The sequence below is a fragment of the Lissotriton helveticus genome, chromosome 7, assembly GCF_964261635.1.
Source record: "Lissotriton helveticus chromosome 7, aLisHel1.1, whole genome shotgun sequence".
Taxonomy (NCBI): Eukaryota; Metazoa; Chordata; class Amphibia; order Caudata; family Salamandridae; genus Lissotriton; species Lissotriton helveticus.
In genome coordinates, this window is record NC_136068.1 from 896704874 (window position 1) to 896728638 (window position 23765).

At 44.5% G+C, this 23765-nt stretch overlaps 1 long non-coding RNA gene across 1 annotated transcript; it reads left to right on the forward strand.

Annotated features, from left to right (window-relative positions):
- The first annotated feature begins 204 nt into the window (after positions 1 to 204).
- LOC144767116 (uncharacterized) lies at positions 205 to 1639 on the forward strand. Its single transcript, XR_013598066.1, has 4 exons — positions 205 to 313; positions 423 to 527; positions 612 to 718; positions 1293 to 1639. It is a non-coding gene; the product is annotated as an uncharacterized LOC144767116 (long non-coding RNA).
- Positions 1640 to 23765: the final 22126 nt, after the last annotated feature.

A 23765-nucleotide genomic window follows, 5' to 3' on the forward strand; every position in this document is an offset into this window, starting at 1 on the left:
ATTTTTATCATGACGCCTGTAATTTCTTTAAAAATGTTTTTAATTAAGGTAGTCTTCGCAACAGGTCATTAAAGAAGTACTGTTGACAGTGGAACTACGTACTACCCTTCAGGTGAGCTAGTAACTTGGATCTTTAATTGAGTAAAAAAAAAAGGGAATGCACGGGATACTTATTGATTCTTGGTTTCATTCACTGTAGGATATCCTTCCTCCTGATTTTACATAGAAAGGGCTGAAGAAGAGGCACTGTTTTTAAACCAACATACGTCCTAGACTATCGTAAGAAACAGGGACCGCAAGGCAATCACTCACGGTATATCCTTTCTTGAAAATATTAAGTATTCACTGAAAACATGACTAACTAGCTCTTAAAATAGGATCATATTTACCAGTCTCGGGTACCTTTCCTTCCCTCTCCCTAGACATGTGTGGCCTAGAAACAGATCAATAATAAGGGTTTTTTCCAAATTGAAGTGGATCACGCATCTAAAGTGGGATAATATAATAAGTCGTATAAGTTTAAACAGGTAGGCATTGACCTTCTCTCTATAGAACGTAACTGTAAGGGCGTACACTATAAGCGTATTAATCTATTCATCCTGATACTGCAGGCTAGACAACTGGCAGCAACATACTACCCATATCTCGACTAGAAACCATCGTTCGGATCACAAAAAGAGTACTCATTATAAGAAGTGATCCTAATCAAGAATCCAGGGTAAGCGAGTAATCCCTTAATCCCATAGAACTGGTGTACTTTGATGAGTTTTGGGTGTTCCATTGAAATTAGAAACTAGATAGGCATGTTAGCCGTTCTTCCCAAGTCCCACATATTACTATCTTCCCATTCGTTATGTTCAAACACGAGGTACCTCCACAAGAGAATAACCGCCAACATTGTACCTAGGGGTCTCATTGTACAATTGAGGTATTAGTTCCACTCACGTAAAATTCCATCTAGTTGCAAATTTGAATGGAAAACTTTATGGGACAGACTTAAGCAGGGCAACAGCAACCAGATCCTGATCTCAAAGGGGGAGCAACTGGATTGAAACAAGTAATTGATATGGACATCTTTTTAATTATAGCTCATTGACTTGATATTAATGACAAAAGAAATAGATAAGACAGATATGTTTTTCATGTGTATTCTGAATGACAGGATTGGTGCTCAAACATTTATAAATGAGTCTTTGGTTACCTTGGATAGCATATATTTCAGGATGTACTGAAAAGTAACAAATGCTTGTGCATAGTGTTGAAGTTAATTGTCTGTATATAATTCATTACAGGGCAATTACATATACCCCCTGACTGTGACAGCTTACCATTGGTCTTGATAAAGGTGGTAACTATAAGGAGAACCCACCGAAACGTGTCGACGCACAGAGTGGTATAATTCAAGTCTCCAACACCAGAGTTGATATGCTGATGTCATAGCAATACAATATTGGTGTTATCACTACGGAGCCAGAATATACAAACTGTATTCAACAATTGCATGTTGTACCTGTTCTGTCTTTTCTTCTCAATTGTGCAGGTCGCAATTGTGTGTATTGTTTTAACCGTGTTTTAAGACTAGGGATCTAGATTAGTGAAATTTACTCCTGTGTTTTTAAGTTATTCAAAATAAATGAATTTTTAACTACCTATATGTTTCTATTGTATGTACTTATGACATTGAGAGGCTTGGTATCGTAACCTTCACTTAGCATTGTCTCAAGGGAAACTTCTCTTCTTTTGGTTGTATAACCCCATTTCCCTTGGTTCCTCAAGGGGTACCTCTTGACTTCCTATAATGGTTAGAGTGGCAGACCCTGATGCAGAGTTCTGGCCAGGGGACCAGGGTTCGATTCCCCCCTCAGCGGGGTCTCGGGCTCAATTTCCTCGGACCTGTTAATTTTCGCCTCGGTGCCTATTCTAATCACGGGCCCCACGCTGCAACTCTGGGCAATAGCTTGCTTAGCCTCCACACCGGCCCCAACAGTGCTAAGGATGCTTGGCTTCACCCTGGGGTTGCCCAGGAGTGGACACTTCACAGGGAAAGCCAGGAGGGGTTCCACAGCGGTAAGAGTATCAGCGCCAGGAAGCCGAATAGGCGACACCGCAAGGTGACCGTCTGGTGACAGTGCGCTCTATAAATACCATGACATTTACATTTACATATTACCAAGGGCCATTATCGCCGCTTTATCGGGACTTTTTCCCGCTAATGCGGCGATAATTTTATCTCCCTATTACCAAGCTGTCGCTAACACCAGTTAGCGACAGCTTGTAGGCGATAGCGGGCATTTAGGGGCCGACTTTGCATGTCAGCGATAATTATCGCTAATGACATGCAAAGTGGGCGTGCCAAAATGTCAGTGACTGAAAACAGTCGCTGCAATCGCTATCGCCTATGATCAACACAGGCGTAGTTTTGGAAATATTCGCGCTAAGCGCGAATATCTCCAAAAGCTAACGCCTGCCCTGACTAGTTCTTAGCCATGTTATCCAATGAGAGGTGGATAACATGGCTAAGAGCATTGTCACGGTAATGCCTGAATATCGCTGTATTGACAGCGATATTCACGCATTTCGCCTGTTTTTTATCGCTCCTGAGATAAACCTTGCTAATAGCAAGGTATCTCAGCGATAAAAACAGGTGAAGGGCGGCAATAGAAGTATTCCCGCTAAGCTAACTTAGCAGGGCCGGACTGACTACCGGGCAGTTCGGAATGCTGCCGATCTGGGGGCTGATTTCATTGCAGTGCGCGCTGATTTCGTTCATGGAGACCTGCATGTGCTTTGAAATGATGAAAGCAAAACGGATTTCGTTTAGTACATGCAGGTCCCCATCAACGAACTCAGCCCCCAGCTCAGCAGCATTCCAAACTGCCCGGTAGCCAGTCCGGCCCTGCAACTTAGCGATAATGTTGTTGGTAATATGCCCCTGCATTCTTTTTTAATCCTGATGTATGCTCCTTTTGTGGTGTATTTTCACTATGTTATTGTTCGAAGTATTACACAAATACTTTACACATTGCCTCTGAGTTAAGCCTGACTGCTCTGTGCGAAGCTACCCGAGAGCTGAGTACAGGTTAATTTAGGGATTGCTTGTGACTTCACCCTGCGAAAGGATTTTGGTTGTTGCTTGATAGGGGGTTCACCCCACCCCCTCTCAACCTGTAATCCAATTTCTTACAGGCATGGTGAATTTATTGTTAACAGCCCTGTCAGGACTATCCATACAGACTTAATGCATGGCTAAGTAAAATAATCCTCCCCTCTTTCCTCATGTATTTGACCTTTGATTAAGTATTCCTATTTTTTAATATAGACGTCTGGACATTATAAGTGTTTCATTTTAACCTATCTGAAGTACACAATTGGTGATACTATTCCTTTGAAAGATCCTCTGTGCTTGGACATGCTGTCACAGAAAGGAAGGATTTTCCCAACTTTTCATAATGTCTCTGTTCGCAATGTAGACAAAACAGGAAATGAATGTGGTCCCATGGCCTAACTGAGACACACTTTAGTGCAACTTATACACCTTTCTTCGCCTCACAAAATGGCTCATGCCCGGATAAAATCACCAACACTATTTGGTATTCTTAGCCTCAGACAATAGTCTGCAATTTTACTTTTCCTGGCCTTTACCAAATGATTTCACCAAAAGACTCATTTAAGAATTATTGAATTTTGGGAGCTTCTTTTGTACCATATCATGTGGACAGTTCAAAGTGAGAGCGCTAACATTCAAATATTTTTAACAATGTAGCATTCTAGGCAATGTTTTCTCTATTAGCATGTTTGTGTGGGCATACATTTTAAATTGAAGCATTAATGCAAACATGTCTTCCCTTCTGTCCTTCTTCCATAACCATTGCTAATACCCAAGCTCTGAGTACTTATCAGGTTCATGCAGGCATGCTGCTGGGAGTGTGCTGGGCAGTTGTCCATACGTGTCTCGAAAGCCTCTACTCTGATTTAGCCTTTGTGGATATTGTAATGTAAATCTAATTCTGAGGGGGTGCTAGAGCAGAGAACTGGCCACCTCAATGCATCTATTTCAGGGGTCTTCAAACTGTGCCACATGACCCGCAGGGTGGCCGTGGAGTCATAGAAAGATAGTTAAGCATTCCCGGCAGCACTTCTGCTTATTATTATTATTTCAATTTGTAGTGCGCTACTTAACCAAAAGTGTCCCGGGGCTAATAACCATCTGCTGCCTGATGGCAAATGAGAAACACACAGGAGAGGAAGGCCGAGCGGAGCATACAAATCCGTTTATATCATAAACTGACCGATATGCTCGGTGAGGAGAGATGAGAGGGTGAGAGGAGACAGAATGAGTGGGGACTGCCGAAAGAGACAAGGTGGAAAGCAAGGGACTGAGAGAATTCAATTTGAGAGGTCAGGGATGAGGAGAAATATGAGGTGGTGAAGGAAGTGTGGAAACGCAAGAGGAGAGTTGAGTGTGCGAGAAAGGTGAGGGCAGCGAGGAGGGCTACTGTTAAATGGTGAAAGAAGATAACTGAGTGGTAATCTGTGAGGTAAAAAAAAACTTGATGCAACATGGGTGAGGGAGAGCAGCGATAGGTTAAGAGAGGGAGTACTGGGGTGGGTGCTGCGGTGATAGGTGAGAGGGACGTTGGGTCAAGAAGCTGTGGGAAAACAAAGAGGAGATGTGAAAGATGAATGGGAGGACTGGAGAGGTGTAAGATACAAATATATAAAACAGAAATTTGAAGGGAGAGAGACTTGTCGTGAATGAGAAGTGTTGAGGGGTGAGACTAGTGACAGGGTGAGAGAGGCCATAATATAAATGCAAGAGACTATTAGAGATGAGGGGAGAGAAAACACAGAACAGTGAGAGGTGATTAAAGGTGAAGTGATAGGTTTAATGGAGAGAGTTCAGAAGTTGTAAAAAGGGGTGAAAGAAAATGGCTGGCAAAGGGAGAGAGGGATCCGTCGTTGGGAGAGGTGAGAGGGATGGAAGGGAGGGGGTGAGAGGAAAGAGGCTTGAGTGAACTGCTTAACTCTGCACAAGACCACCAGATTTTTAAGAGACCCCTGCTGCTCCCAGCCAGGGCCAAGTAAGCTTCTAATGTGGCAACTTGTATTCCTGTGGAGTGGAGGCCCTTCGCAAAGGTTCCCTAGACATCTTTCTTTTGTTTTATTGCTGTATTTTGGTTATAAACTGGTACTGATGAGGTGAAATCTTTCTCCAGTGTTACCGTGTGTAAAAAAATGTCAAAACAATAAAGCATTACTATCTCAAAATATGCCGCATCACATAGCATTATTTCCATTTCCTTACCACACAATTTAGTCAACCCTGACGCATAATTTGGTCCTCCTCCGCCTCATAATTTCAATCGCCTTGCCTATAGGTTTAGAAATTTTGGTCAGGAAGAGGTTCTTACGCCTGCAAATTTTTACAGGGGGGTCTCGGCATTCAAAAGTTTGAAAGCTTCTGATCCATTTGAATCATTAAGGTTCTTGGGTAGCAACCTCTTAGTAGCTTGCAGCCATCATTTCAGGGAGCTTCCCTTGATCTGCCCATGTTATGCTGTGCATTCGTTTTAGTTTTTTAACTGCTTTGCAGCAGCAGCCCATGCAGGTAAGAGTGGTGGGGTGGTGGGGCCGGGTGGGAGGGATTTTGGCAGACGATGAGGGAAAAATAATTATTTATTTAATGTTCCCTCTTGGTCTACCATCAAATCCCCCATCCTGGCCCTACCGCTCTTACCTGCAGGGGCCACTCCTGCTTATTTGTACAAACCGGTTTCATGCCCTGCTTCTTAAACGCCACCCTTTTCGTTAGAGGCCACAGTGAACAGTCACCGCCTGCCTGAGCGGCACGGGCCCAGCCTGTCCAGATAAGAAGTATTCCAGCCACTCATTCAGAATTGGGGCAGCCACAGCGGCATTTAAGGGGGGCATGAGGCCAGAAGGCATAAAGAGTGTTGTGCGCTGTCAATCGCAATGTTTTGAGCGTTATATCTGCCCTTGAAGGCTCAGCATGTAAATATAACATGAGTGCCATGGTTTGTAGTGTTTTAAGAAGTGTGATTAAAATAGATATTAAACAAGTTGGTAAAAGATGGGGTCCGTTTATTCACCAGGTTCCCAAGTGTGGGTGATCAGCCATTCACACGTTCACAGGATGGATTAGTGGGCTGCATGCAGAAATTGGATGCGGGGTTTCACACAAACGCAGTTTGTCTGGATGGGCTTTCAGAGGATGAGATGGAGCAGCATCAGGAACAGACTGGAGCAACGTTTGGCTCTAGGATGCGCCCTGCCCAGCATCTTGGTGATCCATTTGGGGGGCAACGACCTCATTCCCATGGGGAGGAGGGCACTTGTACAAGCCATGAAGTCTGACCTGGGGGAAACCAGCAAACGCCTGGGACAAAGCGAACTTTGGTGGTCAGAAATCATCCCTCACAGACTTTGGCACGGGGCCAGGTCCAGTGAGGCGGTGGAACATGCACGAAAGAGAGTTAATGAGGCCACGAGCAGGTTCACAGGCCAGAGGGGCCTGGGTTTCATCAGGCACGGACTGATCCAGTCCAGAGTCGAGGGGTACTTTGAGAGGGACGGGGTCCACCTATCCCCGGTGGGGATGGACCTGTTCCTACTTGACTTGCAGGAGGCACTGGAGACAGCAGGTTGTAGGTGACAGTGTATCTCGTTGTGGGGGGCTCTGTCATCGACGGTAGCCTCCTTCAGAGCTGTGGCAGAGTTACAGGGATATCTGGTAGCAGACGGGTACAATAAGGGTACCTCTGCAGCAGACCGGTACAGTAAGGGTACCTGTTAAAATGATATAGCCATGCCAGTATAGTCTATTAAAAGGCTTTAATCCAATACATCACCAACAGCTGTTTCCATACTCTGCCAACTCCAACAGGCTCCAAGACTCTTCTGAGGCATGGAATCATGAGGAGCAGAAGGAATGTACAAGTAGAATAGAATTACAGTATGTCACTGCACAAACCAAAAGAGATAAGCAAATTACATTACAACACATCCCCTATACTAAAGAAAAGAGAAAATAAACAGAAAGGAAATAAAAGCATGAGCATAATAACATAGCATGTGCTAGCGGTGGTAGAGTAAACAGCAAAACAAGATCATGAAAATAAGCTTAAACGTAGTCTCTGTAATGAACAGGAGCTTGATGGGTTCTCTGTGGAAACCTCCTAGATGACACTGCACTTTGGCCAGCAGAAGAAGGAGGTGTAGAGGTAGAACGGTCCAAGCTGGAAGAAGCTGGAGGAACCACATGAGAGAACTTAACAAGTCTGGACATACTCCTTTTACAACCATTTTGCATAGTAACAACATTCTTAAAAATATTAGTAATCATAAAAGGATCCATGAACTCAGAAACACCTTTCTTTGAAAACCTTGGTTTTGTAACCAAAACCCATTCACCTACACTCCACAACACAGGTTTAGTTGAGTTTTTTACATCATAACGTTCTTTGTATTTTTGCTGATAACAGAGAACTCTATCCTCTACATTCCCCCTATCTAAAGGGAGAAGAGACTGAACAGGAAGCCAAGAAGGATTTAATTTAGAACAAGCTTGTCTGCCACGTAGCAAAAAAAATGGAGAGGATTTCGAAATGTAATTGACAGTGGTGCAATGGGCCCACCAGGTGTCACGCAATTCATCTTTAAGAGAACTTTTCATGTCAATAGTTCTCTGTACGCACCCTTTGACAACACGATTCATTCGCTCCGCAAGACCATTGGCCTGAGGTGCATAAAGCGCAGTTTTGAGATGGGTTATGCCATGATCTTTCAAAAAGGTTTCCATATCTGTTGAAATAAACTGCACACCATTATCAGTAATGATGCATTTGGGAATTCCTTCAGACACAAATTCATCTCGTAAAAAATCAATGACTACTTTGGAGGTGACTGAGGCTACACACTTAGTGGACACCCACTTGGATGTATAATCGACAAGAAGAATCACAAATTTTTCAGATGGCAGCAGTAAATCAAAAGGACCCTTGATATCCAAACCCAGTTTGGACCAAGGTTGGTCAGGAATGGTTACAGGTGACAATGGAGCCTTACTTACAACTTTAGATTTGTCATTAATAGCACATTGATAACAATCTTTAACCACAAGTTCAACCTCGCTATCCATATTGGGCCACCATTATCTTTCTCTCAAACGTGCCTTGGTAAGACTCCTACCCATGTGTCCATCATGGGCAAGATTGATTAACTTTGATCTCACTGAAGAGGGAGGGATCAATCTTTCACCTCTCATCACAACATCATCAACAATAGTGAGTTCATTACGGACTGACCAAAAAGGCAAAAGCTCCTTGCAAATATCTCTACTGTTAATAGGCCAACCCTTAATCACTAAATCCTTTACTAAAGGAAAAACTTGATCATTAGACTGAGCACCAACCCAATCTTCTAAGGATATAGTACTTTCACTCACCCAGGATACTTTAATACTGCCTAAATCAAGAAGTTCTGTCTCATCTTGTAAGGGTAAACGTGAGAGACAATCTGCAGCCCTATTCAAGGAACCAGGAAAATACTGCACAATGAAATTAAATTCTTCTAATCCCTCACTCCATTGTTTAAGTCTGGGGGTTAGTCTCTCACTTTCCATGCATGAAAACACTTGAATCAAAGGTTTATGATCAGATTTAACAACAAAAGGAATACCCCACAAATAAAACTTGAAGTGTTTGATAGCCCAGACAATAGCAAGAGCTTCCCTTTCAATCCAAGAGTATTGTCTTTCAGCTTTCTTCAATGCCCTGGAAGCAAATGCCACAACTCTTTCTTCACCATTATCCAACTGAGAAAGAACCGCACCCAAACCAGACAGGCTAGCATCAGTGGTGAGGAACGTTTTTTTTGTTGTATCAAAATGACCCAAACTAGGCAATTGACTGATAGATTTTTTCACAATTTGAAATGCTTTAATGCAACCAGCATTCCACTCAAAATGGACACCTTTCTTAAGAAGATTTCTAATAGGCTCAACAACAGAAGCAACATTTTTTATAAACTTTGCATAAAATTCGGCTAGACCAAGAAAAGACCTGACCTGATCTTTATCACAAGGAGTGGGAGCTTCTGCAATACTCTTAGCTAATTCCAACTTAGGCTGTATACCTTCCCCAGAAATTACATGGCCAAGGTAGGTCACTGAAGTTACACCAATCTTACATTTGGCTTTGTTTACAGTTAAACCTTTGTCAGCTAATCTAGATAAAACTGTCCTCAACATTCTATCATGTTCAATATTGTCCCTGCCAAAAACTAAAATGTCATCTTGGAAAAAAATGACATTAGAAACATCGCCCACCACCAATTTCATAATTCTTTGAAAACAAGCCGCTGCGGATGCTAACCCAAAAGGCATCCTGACAAAACGAAACACTCCAAGAGGTGTAACAAAGGAGGTGAGGTGTTTAGAATCATGATGAAGCGGAACCTGGTGGTAAGCTGAGGACAAATCCAATACAGAAAATATTTTAGCCCCTGACAGCATAGTGATAGATTCAGGAATGTTGGGTAGGGGTTGTCTATCCACCCATATGCATTTGTTTAACCCTCTGAGATCCACACACATGCGAATGCCCTTTCCACCATCCTTGGGGGCCAAAACCACTGGGGCCAACCATTCTGATGACTCAATCTCTTCAATAATATTTAACTCCATAAGTCTAGAAAGTTCCTGCTTAAGTGGGACTTTCCTAACCTTATACACACATGGAATTGCATTTTTTTTCTCAAATAATGCGATGCTCAAAACCTTTCAGTAAACCTAATTTGTCCGAGAAAACATTGGGGAATTCATCAAAAAACATGTTGGAAGAAAAAATCTGATCAATAAGCATTACTTGATCAGAGGGTTTAAGGGTATTAGGATAGAGGATAATGCCTAAGTCCTTCTGATGTCTCCAACCTAAAAGGTTGTCACCTCTGTAAGCAACATAGATCTTACCAACAGTTTCACGACCTTTGAAATGGATTCTCATAACAGTATAACCTGACACTTCTATACGGGAACCATTGTAACTAACAGCATTAATATCAGGTTTAAATAAGTCAACTTTGGGAAAGGTTTTGTTCCAGTTTTCATTGCCAATTAGAGTGAAGGGTGAGCCAGAGTCTGCCAGAACTATGAAATTTTCCCCTCCAATTATTACATTACATTCAGGCATGAAAATAGGATCAGCATCAATGCTGCCATCACTTGTGACACTTGAAATTACTAATCTGGGAGCATCTTGGGGAGAAACTGGACATTCAATAGAATGTACTTTAGTAGAGGATTTGCAAACCCTGGCATAGTGTCCTTTTATACCACATTTAAGACATGTGGAAGATTTGGCATAACAGTTGGGAAAAGAAGAGGAATGATTAGAACTACCACATCTATAGCACTTGATTTTACTACGATCAAAAGGGATCTTCGTCTTAGGGTTTTGCATGACCTTACAAATATTGTCATCAGAGGAAGGAAGTTGAGTAGGGGACATGGCTTGAGTAACCTCATGAATACTGCTGGAGGTGGAAGAACCATCAGGAGAAATGTTGTGTTCTTTCATCTCTTTAGCCCAACCCGAATTATTTTCTATACCTTCAACAATGGCCAAGGCTTCCCTCAGGGAAGGATTTTTCGATAAGAGTTTCTCCTGTACTCTAGAGCTATTAGTGCATCTGACTAATTGATCACGAATTAAAGAATCTGTAAGTTCCCCAAATTCACAAGTACGTGCAAGGGTTTTCAAGGAAGCTACATAATTTCCAACTTTTTCTTTAGATTCTTGTACTCTCATAAAGAACTTATGTCGTTCTAAAACAACATTAATCCTGGGACCAAAATAGTCTTCTAACAATTTTTAAAGACATATGAAATACATCAGAGGGAGAGTCACCAGAACCATCATTTAAAGGTATTTCATCAATACTGTCATATATATTGCGACCTTCAACACCTAAATTGTGGAGTAAAATTGCTTGTTTCCTTACAGCAGAAAACTTTTCTCCACCTATAGCTAGTAAATAAGAGTCAAAAAGATTTCTCCATCGTTTCCATGGGAGAATAGGTTCACCTTTCTCACATAGAAAAGCAGGAGGTTGAGTCATGGAAGAAGAAGAACTCATTGTCAAATAAATTAAGCGAATATAAAAATTGAGTTGAACATCCAATGAATTAAAACAGATAAAGTGTGTGTATCCCTGAAGAATTTGAATAAATATACAGTCTGAGTGTGTGTATCACTGAAGAATGAAAAATGATACACTGTCTGAATCCATGCAACACGAGGCCAAAATGATGGCAGAAAAGTGAAGTCAGCAATCCAAAATGTAAATTAAATCTCACCACTCCGGGTGAAAACGTTAGAAATCCAATAAGCAGTACAAATTCTTCAAATCGGTTGAAAACGAAGTAAATCATGCGAGTATTTTTGTCAAGTCCGTGCACCAGGCTGTAGCTAGGCAACTGAAGAAACAAAGATGGCGGCACGCATGCGTATGACGTCACTACGTCCAAGCGTCACACACAAAGCCGGTCGGGAAGCAGGAAGAGGAGCGAGAGAACGGTGCAATGGTAGGACGTGCAGGCAAGCAGCGCGATCCAGCGCGTTCGAAGTTGAAGCAGAGCGAGGAGGGAGAGCGAGGTGGAGCGTGCACAAAACGGCAGGTAAGGCCGTTATGACTCAAAGGTAAACAACTTGGTTTCTGCCCCAGCGTCGAGAGAAATTGCAAGAAAGGAGGCAGAAACGGTAGAAAGTATAAAACCAAAAGCGTTACCTGTTGTGAATAATGCAGTCTGTGGCAAAATGAGAGATGAATATCCAAGAGGTTTCGTCGAGAGTGATCAGTTTAGCTCAGTTCAAATCAGTCCAAAACCAAGTCCAATGAAATCCAGTAGTAGAATTCAGGAGGCCAAAAAAAAATTGGGGCCTTTTTGAGGCAGATGAATGTCAAATTCATAAATCCACAAATCCAGAGTAAATTTTAATCCAGTTCAAAGCCAGTAAATCCAAGTGAAGGGTGGGTTCAGGGTTAGGTGGTGATGTAGCTTGTCCATTCCAAGCTGTTAATCGTCGCCAATGTTAAAATGATATAGCCATGCCAGTATAGTCTATTAAAAGGCTTTAATCCAATACATCACCAACAGCTGTTTCCATACTGTGCCAACTCCAACAGGTTCCAAGACTCTTCTGAGGCATGGAATCATGAGGAGCAGAAGGAATGTACAAGTAGAATAGAATTACAGTATGTCACTGCACAAACCAAAAGAGATAAGCAAATTACATTACAACAGTACCTCTGTGCGGCACAATAGTGGTGTCTGAGCCAAAGTCCAGGAGTCTCTTTGCGGTCCCTAGAAAACTGCGACAGCGCCCCGTTAGTCCTTCGGGTGGTTGGGGGCCTGACCAACCGGGAGTTTGCCTGCTACGCTCCACGCTAAAAAGTGCATGAGTAGAAGAGATAAACGTGTCACGTGATCCGGAAGAGGAGCAGCAAGGTAGCACGGACGGGGTGTACCCCCAGTGGTGGCTCACCAGGCGGTTGGGGGCAGCATAGGTTGACACAGCTGCCCACCCTTGGATCACCCGTAAGATAACCCACATATTGCATACTCATGTATGGAATAAACCTGCAGCAATATTTTCCCATAACAAAGTTGTCTTCTGTATTTATTCATTCTTGCATGCTCTGACTAGGGGTGGTGGCAGAAGTTGCCGGTAGTGGCACTATGCGGCTGTCCGTGGCCCCCACAGGGGGCCAATCCAGCAGGGCGGCCCTTTAGTGCCATTACGGCACCGTCCACCACCGCTCTAGTTGTGGTAGGGCTTCCTGCAGGAGCCCAGCACCCTTCCGGTGCGCCAGTTGGGGGGAGGGCCTATATACCTCCCCCACCCCTCCTGGCGGCCTCTGTTTTCCAGCCTCGCTGTCTCCCACCCCACCTCTTACCCATCGGAGAGGCTGGTGGGCAGGGTACGTTGAATGTTTTAAGGTTCCTTTTGTGTTGTAGGCGGAGTTACTGGGCGATCTGGAAGCAGACGGGTACAGTAAGGGTACCTCTGCAGCAGAGTAGTACAGTAAGGTTACCTGTACGCGGCACAATAGCGGTGCCAGAGCCAAAGACCAGGAGCCTCAGGGCAGGTTCGTGGAAAACCGCGACGGCGCCCCGTTAGTCCTTCGGGTGGTTGGGGGCCTGACCAACCGGGGGTTTGCCCTCCTACGCTCCGCCCTAAAAAGGGCATGAGTAGAAGAGACCAACGTGTCACGTGATCCAGAAGAGGATCAGCAAGGTAGCACGGACAGGTGTTCCCCCAGTGCTGGCTCACCTGGCTCACCAGGTGGTTGGGGGCAGCATAGCCATTGGATCGCCCGTAAAATAACACACATATTGCATACTCATATATGGAATAAACCTGCAGCAATATTTTCCCATAACAAAGTTGTCTTGTTTATTTATTCATTCTTGCATGCTCTGACTAGGGGTGGTGGGAGAAGTTGCCACTAGTGGCACTATATCAAAGTCGACACCGAGCGTTGGGGCCTCTATGAGCTGTTTTACAGCCACGGTTCTTTGCCGATAACAGCTCCACTGTGTTGATTTCAGGAGAAAAGCTAGACGTCTGGCATGCAGGGGGATGTGTGCGTGAGACGAGCTGTGTGTATTATTCGGCACCCATTTGTGCTTATCCCACAGTCATCCCACAGCGAGGGGGCCTTTAACCGCCCAATCAGAGAGCAGGGATCAGAGCTCAACAGATTAGATCATTCCAGGCCTTGGTCTCTGGCTGAATTTATTCCTAAAGCAGTCAGTTTAGTTTTCATGTGTTTTCGTTTTTTACTTCTTATTTCGCTAATCCTTTGAAATGAAATATCCCCTTGCCTTTTGAATATCTTAAATCCAGCGTTTTCTCGGTGATAGGAACTGTCCAGGTATTGAAATATCTCCCGGATAGAAGCAGGGAGGAATGAACTGGTGACTTTTTCAAAGGGTAAGTATTTATGAATGATAGCGGCAGGCATTTCAGGAAGGAACTATTAAAGGGCACCGAAACCGGCTCATTTAAAATAGTTTTTAAAATTACTTTTAACTGGTTCGTTCTTATACGGTCTGGCAATGTTCTCAGCACACATGAACAAGAGCGCTAGCCACACACACACGTCCCCCATTTTCAATCACAACGAACGTCAAACAAACAAACAGTGTATGAGTAGCGATGAAGAAAACGCAGGCATACATACGCATATTGTGGAGTGCAGGGGAATTTACTCAGCAACCCCACGCATATGCATGCAAATATCACTGCCTCTAAAAAAAACAACAGCGTTTCACGTAGGAACACTGCAAAGATCTGGGAATGCGCACGGCAGCACCATTCTCTCTCTCTTTCTCCCTCTCTCACACACACACTCTCTCTCTCGCTCCCCCTCTCCCCCTCACACACACACAGACACAAACACTATCTCCCTCTTTCTCTCTCTCTGTGTGCAAAGCTACACTCACATATCGGGCCTGATGTGTCATTGACAGGTTGTCAAGCACTATATGCACATTGCACACCATATATTGTGACCTGCACAGCCATATTGCAATGAAACGGATGAACTATTCAGTCGCATCAAAAAATGGCGGGGCATATTATCAAGGGGCTTTATCTCCGCTTTTTTGGCTTTAAAAGCCAAGAAAGCGGAGATAAAATGATCTCCCTATTACCAAGCTGTCGCTAACACCAGTTAGCGACAGCTAATAGGAGATAGTGACCATCTTGGGCCCCGCTTTGCATGTCAGTGATATTTATCACTAATGACATGCAAAGTGGGCGTGCCAAGATGTTAGCGACTGAAAACAGTCGCTAACATCGCTATCTCCTATTACCAACTTTTGGAGATATTCGCGCTAAGCGCGAATATCTCCAAAAGCTAACACTTGCCCAGGAGCAGTTCTTAGCCATGTTATCCAATGGGAGGTGGATAACATGGCTAAGAGCATTTGCTCGATAATGCATGAATATCGCTGACTTTTCAGCGATATTCATGCATTGCGGCCGTTTTTTACCGCATTTGCGATAAACCTTGCTAATAGCAAGGTTTATCTGCGATAAAAATCGCCGATTTGCGGCGATAATGTTTGTCTCTAAATAAGTTAGAGACAAAAATTATCTCTATTGGTTGGTAATATGCCCCGGCATTCGTTGGAGGTTGCGAAACCTCCTGCCTGATGAATATTAATGACCTGAATAGAGAGTGGATGTTAGCGTGGCATTGCCAAATGTCAACACATCCCTTATGTATGAAGTGGAGCGCTGTAATTTGATTCTTGCAAATCAGCGTGGCTTGTGCTAAATCATGTTCAGTGTAAGTGATGGGTGCACAGCACATAAAGGAAGGAATTAGTATATTATAGTCTTAGACTTGTATACGGGCAGTTCTGTTTGCACAAAGGACAGAACAAAGCACTCTCTCTCTCTTTCTCTCTCTCTCTCTCTTTGCTATATTTGGGTCCTCATATAGGTGAATCTGCTGGTTCCTCAGTCTATGTTAGGTCTTAGCCACAACCACATCTTCATAGCTCCTATCAGGAGCCTTCCAAATTAAAATCAGCTACCGGGATTCCCTCAGCAGACACACACTTCCAACATTCCAAGCATCCTCACATCCTCTGAGCAAGCACAGGTAACAATCCACAGCAGGACACTTGTCTCATCCATTCACACACACACCTGCTCTATAGACCATTCTTGTTTCTGAGACAATACAAGTCACACCAAGTCACTAGAGTCTAATGGTTCATCGTGTTGATAAGCCCAACCCTAATTGCTGTAGCAGAACATGTAAAATACATACATAATTATAGATGGGTAGTTGTCAAAAGTAGATTTTCTCACCAAGGGGCTCCTAGGTACTTGAATAGACGGCAAAAGCAAAGCTCAAGATTTTATGATATCGCTTAAAATCCTGAGGTGGAAAACTCCCAAATTTTGACTGCAACCCATCCCAGTCAGTGAAACCCTGATGCACAAAATATACCTGATAGCATGCCCCCATCCCACACCACCCTCAAAGCCCATACCACATCCCACTAATAATTAAAAAAAATATCTGTCATCCTGCCGCCTTCCAACAGCCCCTCAAAAAATCTCCCCACCACATACCGAAAACAAATAACCTCGGGCACTTGGCGTCCTTCCACAGCCCCCACCAACCTGTGCAGCTAACCTCCGCTAGTTGTAAAAAAAACTGTCTCGTGCCACCCTCCCACATCATCCTCTGTGCATTACCATCCATTTACCCTTCACACTCAAAAATATGGGGATAAAGCTGTGGCTGACAGGGAAGATGAAGGATGGTGGCAGCAGCTTCACCATCCTGTTACTTGGTGCACATTCTACTGCCTCCCTCAGGGCCACGATGATCCAAAAGAGGCAGAAGAAGACTGACAAGAGAGGTGAGACAAACACGGTCACATAAAAATCCCCATACCCCATTTGGGATCTTTTGAGACCCCAGCAAGGTCTGGTAACACCAGAGAATTGACCACATCACTTGGTGTAATCAAAGCAGTGGAAAACAACTTCTGCTGTCACCTAGCAACCTTGAACAACTGGATTTAGAATCTGGGTATTCGTGGTAAGGGTTCCATGAGTTAGGCCCAATGGTCTGTTCGGAAGTTGCCTTGCACTGACCACACCTGACTTAAGCCTGAGTGTGTGTGGCTACCTACTTGCCTCGCTTAGATCAGCCACACCCAAAACTGTTTCAGCACCTCCTTGTTTGACAGCTCGTGGTCCTTCTCTGATGCACCATCTTGAGGGCACCTTACCCTGTATCACTGCCCCAGCTCCCAGGTTGCTAAAGCTGCAACTTCCCAGAACATCTCCTCTTCCAGTAACACTTCTCAGAGGAGTGTCATACATAAGTCACCCTCCTCCTTTTGTTCAGTTTTTACAAGGGAGGAATCATTACTCTTCCTAAACCATTCAACCAGAAACTGTAATTCGATGGCTGCTGAGCAAAGTATAAATAAAAACCGCAGAGAATGAGGCCTGCCTTGCACCAGGCTTGACATAATGCTTTAATATCGCCATAACTCCTCTTGCCAGCCACGGCGCATTTCAAAATCGCTTCATCTAATTCCTTTAAATAAAATATCCAGGCGCGGACGGGAGACATGGTGAAATATGCAAGCGCTTGAGCTGAACTGGCACTGTAATGAAGATGATTCTCCCAATAAGAGGCAGTGATAAATTCCAACGACTGCTCGTGTCAGCAATAAATGGGAATAAAAGAAACTTTGTAATTAAAAAACAGAGGGTTGAGCAAAGTCAACGAAGCCTTACATCCCAATTGAGAGGATGATGAAGGAGGGCGGCTGGCGGGATGCATGCGTACTACATCCGTGAGCACATTTTGAGGAGATCCGAGGAGCTAGCGGGGCAACAAGGGAATGGGAGACCCTATTTATTGATCTTGTTTGTGAAGGACTAGATGACCTTATACATCTCCCTTTTCAGGTGTAGGCAATTTGCAGTCTAGCCACTAGTAAGACCAGGTGACTTACTCTGTGAGGCATGTGAAATGAGTGGAAGCACTGAATGGGCTTCCCATTGACAATGTCAGCACATATCAAACAATGGATGAGCATGACGTCATCAGTATCCTTTTGTCTACTGGTGTGACAACTTCCGAGCTGGTTGAGGCACTGCCAAGGGTGTCTGGGAGGAACCTGTCTTACTAATGCTGCGGGCCATGTGGGAGCTTTTTGGGGTCTGCTATTCTAAGCAGCCAAATGCAATTTACCTCTGCATGTAAAGGACCCTGCAGCTCAATGACATCTAAGGAGAATATTTACAAGGAAGTGGCGTAGAGAGGCGTTAGCCTTCTCGGCTTAACGCCTCTCTCTGCCACTTCGGAAAAGCAAGGCTGAACTATATTCACAAGGATATGGTGCAGCCTTGCGTTTTCCCCTGAGATGGCGCTAACTTTCACAACTTAGCGCCAATGCAGGCACTTTTGCACCAGAGTGCAAGGATGTCTGCAAGCAGGGAGGTTTGTTTACGTACAGGAATGTGTCCCTTCCTGCTCATAAACAATCCTAAAATGCCAGTTTGGAGCTTACATGTGTGCTGCTTCATCACTGGTTTAAGTGGTCGGGCTCGGAAGGGGACGGCGTGCCCCTACTTCTTTTATTAAAACGATTCCGTTCCTCTACTTTTTATTTTTAAAACTGTGTCCCAGGATGGCAGAAATAGCAAAGGTATTCAGATAAGCCTTGGCTTGCTTTCGTGGACGTTCGGGGACGGGCAGGGAAGGAAAAGGACTCTGTCTCTTCCTTATTGCCCAGCGACGACACGGACAATGTCCTCTTCTTTTCTGTGCTGGCAGCTGCCCCCCTTCCTATTATTCCATCTCTTTCTGTCTTGCTCCACACTTACTGAAAACTATGACTTGAAGAAACAGTTCACAACCTCTCTTTCCTTCTTTCATTTAGTTGCTTCCCTGTGAAATGGATCCAAAAAAGAAAAACACTCTTGCGGGAAATGCCCTTTTTCTGACATTTTTCTAATCCAAAGTGCAGCCTCGGGATGGAGAGAAATAAAAGGTTTTAAATATGAAAAATAAATACATAACTGAATAAAGCAAGACATAGTGGTTGCAAAGTGGCCAGTGGCGGTTCGTCCATTGGGGGCGCTGGGGCGTTGCCCCACTAATGCTACATGCCCCCATTCACGCAGTGACACGCCAATTCCTGCAACTGTAATGTTTGTCATCTGCTCACGCTAAATTGCACCGGGACACGCCCGAGGCAATCGGAGCTGAAGGGGGTGGGGCCGCGCCAGCAGAGGGTTTGAGTGACAGATTGTGTCACTGACAGCTCTAAGAGCAGCAGCAGCAGTAGTACGCATGCTCAAGTTAGGGCTAATCCTTTTTGGTCCTAGCTCAAACATGCGCGCACAGTCAGCCTACTACTACCCTTAGGAGAGCCACTGAGCCAGGGACTCGACGAGCAGCCTGTGGGGGGGCAGAGAGCAGACCTACTCTAGCCAATCCTGGCGCTGCTAATGCAGTGCCTGGATTGGGTGAAACACCGCGCAGCCTTGAGCCTGAGAGCCGGCATGAAAAGTATTGGGTGGCGGGTCCGTGCGTAGGTGGGGTCACTACCACCGTTGGTTAAAAACTGTTATGGCCAATCACTGTGGCTTATGTGAAGCCAAGCAGACAGTGATTGGCCATTTTGTTTGGGACGTGCCTCGCTCGTGTGACGTTGCAACACTGCAGACATCACTGCGCCAGAGAGACCTGTGGCGTGCTGGTGTCCTCCCTACTGCCCAGCAGCCCAGTCAGTGTCTACTACTAGTGCCTGGTCGTGGTGTGTGTGGTGACTGAGGCAGTGTGACGTACTTGCCTGGTTCGCTTCATGGTACTTTAGTTCGGATCATCATCACACTCATCATATGAGATGGATCATCGTTCGACGAGGGTTAAAAAGTAAGTACGAAGAAGTAGTAGAAGTCACTGAGTCGGCGGCGGCGTGGGCCCTTAATTAAGTTTAAAATAATTGTCCTAGTAGGGTAGGCCCAGGGCCTAGGGCAATTAATTGCGGCAAATAATCCGTGCGAGTGCAGTGCGCACCTCTGCAGATCGGCGCCACCAGAACGGACCTCAACACCTCCTGCTGCTGGTTGCCAGTGCCAGGCCTGTAAGTTACCTACACACTGGGCAATGAATCCCTTACAGTTGCACGAGGACAGAATGGTGAGTAGACAGTCTGCATAAGTCATGAGAGAGCCTATCACGAGAGTGCATTCCAAGACATCTGACTGGTCTGTTTAATAAAAGTAATGAATAACTGTTTATGTGGATGACTCTGATGACGGGGTAGAGTCTACACGGGTTTTAGAACAGCAGCGGTTTGAAAAAGCAGTACAAATCTGTTGCATGTTTGTATGACTACTAGGGGTGGGAATGTCTGACACTCATTAGTGGGATTTTCAGAACTAACAATTTTGAAATTTCATCACCTGTGCAAGCTGTGCGAAATACAAACTAGAAGGTGAAAAATACTGCAAAAGTGATTCTGTTTCTCGAAAAAAACAACTACTTTTTAAAGACATATGGTGAGGGTGGCAAACTTTGCGGAGAAGTGTGGCTCACTGGTTAGAGGAGGCAGACCTGGAAGCAGAGGTCAGCCGGGGACCAGGGTTCAATTCCCGGCTCGGCGGGGTCTTGAGTCCTAAAATGTCCATGGACTCGACAATTCTCGCTCCGGTGCCTACTCGATTCACGGGTTCACACTCTGCGACTCTGGGCAATAGCTTGCTTAATCTCCACAACGGCCCCTCGCGGCGGGATGCCTGGCTTTCACCTTGCGGATACCCTGCCGGGGTTATCTCACAGGGGAATACCAGGACGGGTTCCCTAAGCAAGCGCTTAGAAACCGCTTGGTGATTTGCGCTATATAAATTCCTGTACATTTACATTTGCAGGTTTGCGACATTGCAAAGTTTTTTTGATTTATGGTAAATGTTGTAAGTGGGATTAGATTGGTGCACCACAGGCCTCAGCCTGGCAGCAGAGCACTCGTTGAACCCAGTCATTGCTGTGGGGAAACATGATAAATACGGGCCTTAATTTTAAGCACCGACTGCATTAGAACAGCTATTTCTTTTTCAGCAACCCAAGCCCAGAGCAAAACCCCTCTCATTGTGGGCCCCGCTTGTCAACATTCGGTAAAGTCTCGAGGCCCGGATGGAGGAAAATACCCTATCGAGGGCAGGAACCATTGACGCAAATTGAGTTTCTCCTGCGTTTACATAAGTGCATAATCATTTTTTTCATTTAGTATTTTTATAAAGCGCAGAGTGTCACCATTCAGCGGCACAGCAGGACGCTTAACTACGGGAGTCACTCACTTTAGACGAGGGAGCGCTTGACAAGGCAAGTTGTTGCTGGAGGAAGTTTACTGTGGTTAATTTAACTAGTAGTTATATATTTATTTGACATGTATGGTGCTGCTAATATTTTATATTTAGGTTCAATGTTGGATTAGCTTTCAGCAGGGCCAATTAACAAGAGACATTTACTTTGTTATGTCACCGCTCCTCATTTTACCAAAAATGTGCGGCTGGTGACTTCAATGTTTTGATTGGTTCTACACATATTTGTTGCGTCTCTCGAAAGAGTGAGGCGAGGCTCACTTTTGCTGCACAAGACCCAGCGGTATAAAGTGTGCATGCACGATCATTCCTGCATGGATGCATTAGGCAGACTTTCTTTTTAGCTGGACGAGTGGATTGTTTGCGTGGCATTACTTGCTCTCTGCTTCTTCTCCAGGCCTTTTAGCTTCCCTTGGGCAGTGAGTTCTTGCTGTACAATAACAAAGCTAAGACTATATAAATTGCCACTCCACCCCAGCACACAAACAGCTTGCGCTCTCTACATACCACCAGATACAATTCTATACGCATAACCTGCAATCTAACCCCCCATATAGGTCTATAATCTGCTATAAACTACCAACAGAAAGTCAAATGATGTCTGTTCACTGCCCTTCTGAAATCCAAGGTATTTACATGCAGTTACATGAAATAAGGCATTTGTTTATTGAATGGTTGTTTGTGCATTGCTGATTGGATATAATGGATTGCTGCTTCCAAAGTGACAGAAAAGTCGTATAACTTTTGGTGCAGGATTGAATGCATTGTAACAATGAGTGAACACATTTGCACTCGGAACTGGGCAATTTGTCAACAGTGCTAATGGATCATTATTGTTAATGTCAAATTAAGAGAAGTTCGTCCCAAATAAACTTTTTTGTTTTAGCTGTGTGTAAGGATGAGCGCTCCACAGGACTGTGCTGTTGTTGCTGTGCTGGGTGGTCAGTTGTCTATTTCTGGCCTTTGCAGGTACTTTCCCCACGGCATCTCTTGCTGAGTCTCTCTAGCAGTGATGCAGTACTGTGCTACAAACTGGGTGACATCATGTTCAAGCTGCCCGTTTAAGTCGGTTCGTTCAAAGACACGTTCTGTTTGTTGAGCTTGCAGTACTTTGCCTGCTGTCTGGCTCTGTCTGGTGCCTTGTCATCAGACCTCAGAGTGGTTGACACCTTCCTGCTTTCTCAAATTTGCTTGAAAATGCACCATTTGCCCCCTATTTTACCACCGTGAAACACCCCCGAGCCCTCCGTAGGTGGTTCAGGCTCGCTCGCTACTCTCGCTCGCCGCAATGAAGTACAACAATTGTTTTACGCCTCACTAATTTCAAATGTCACCAGCCGCCACTGAAAGTGGCCAGATTGGTTTATTCACATCCAAACACATCAGCCTCACTTTACAGACTTTGCAGTGAAGCGCTAATTTTGTTTGCTCATCTTTCTTTAAACAGCAGTGTTGTCCCCAGGTGGGGAAGTGCACCATTCCAGGATGTATTGCAGTACCTGTTTGATGGGTGGATAGGAAAACAAAATATGTACCATGGCTCTGTGTTTATGGATTTGGTCATTTTAAACCATACTGCTTACGTTTTGTAAGGATATAAGCAATGGACATTGAAACGGTTCCCTTCAGGGCCCTGTAGTCATGTCCTTAACTTTTCAGGTAAAACGACTCGCTGATTTCTGAACAGTGAGTGAGAGATCGTTAAGGTAACCATGTTGTTTTTGCTTACATTTCACATGCTTTACTTAATTTAAAGCATGTGAAATTCGCTACGAGAGGTTGCTTTCACTTTTTTTTTTTTAGGCAACATATTACTCTTATCAAGTGCATAATTTGAATTGAGCCACATCCAAGTGTTTATAGCGGGCACAATTAAGTTGTAGCTGAAGACAGTGTGAGTTTCTCTCAGTGGGGCAGTATGGTGTTCAGTGGGGGAGAGGATGTGGCACTATGGCCAGAGCTGTTGAATTTGGAACTAGGGAACCGGGTTCAGCCTTCATGACCAGTCCACCGGACCACTCTCCTGAGGGAGCATATTCCCAAGCTAGACCTTAGAAGGAACCACTAGACCTTAGAAGACCTGATGTCTTAGCACAAGCAGGTGTACCCTAGTGGTGTCAATTGTGGGTTAACCTTGAAGGCCTGTCCAGCACAATCCATACTGAAGATCATCTCCAGTCTTGCGGGCATTCCTACGAAGCAGCACACCTTAGAGCAACAGTGATCCAGTCACTGTGACTCTGTCACTGAGGTCACATGAACTTTGAGCAGGTTAGGGCGGTGCGAACGGTGTGACCGCACTGGGTACCTATTTTGGGTGGGTGCATAGTGTTGCAAGTATATTATGTTTTTTTTTTAAAAAACTTGCAGCCTCCTTCCTGGCCTCCAGCAATTTTCAGCAACAATAAAAATGTCATGATAATTTCGGTGATTAATGTTCTTCCTAGCGAGAGATGGAGTTTTGTCTAGTGGAAGGGTTGACTCCTGGAAAGGTAGCACAGAGGGTTAATGTGCCTGCTGCAAAGAACATGTACCATGCAGATTACAAAGTGCACATAATGTTAACTAGGTTAGTAGGTTACTGCTTTTGTCAGAGAGATCCTTTTGTTACTTGGAGTTTATAAGTTAAAATCCTAACATAGAACAGTGAGCTATTAAACTTAACTGCTGGGGGGCGTGGCCAAGGACGTCAAGATGGCGGTCAAACTTTAAGTGTGCTCACGACCCCCCATCCGTCATCCGTCCTCCATCCACAGCTAGCAGTCATCATTGAGGGTTAACGTTGGGCCCCCATTACTTGCCTGACCG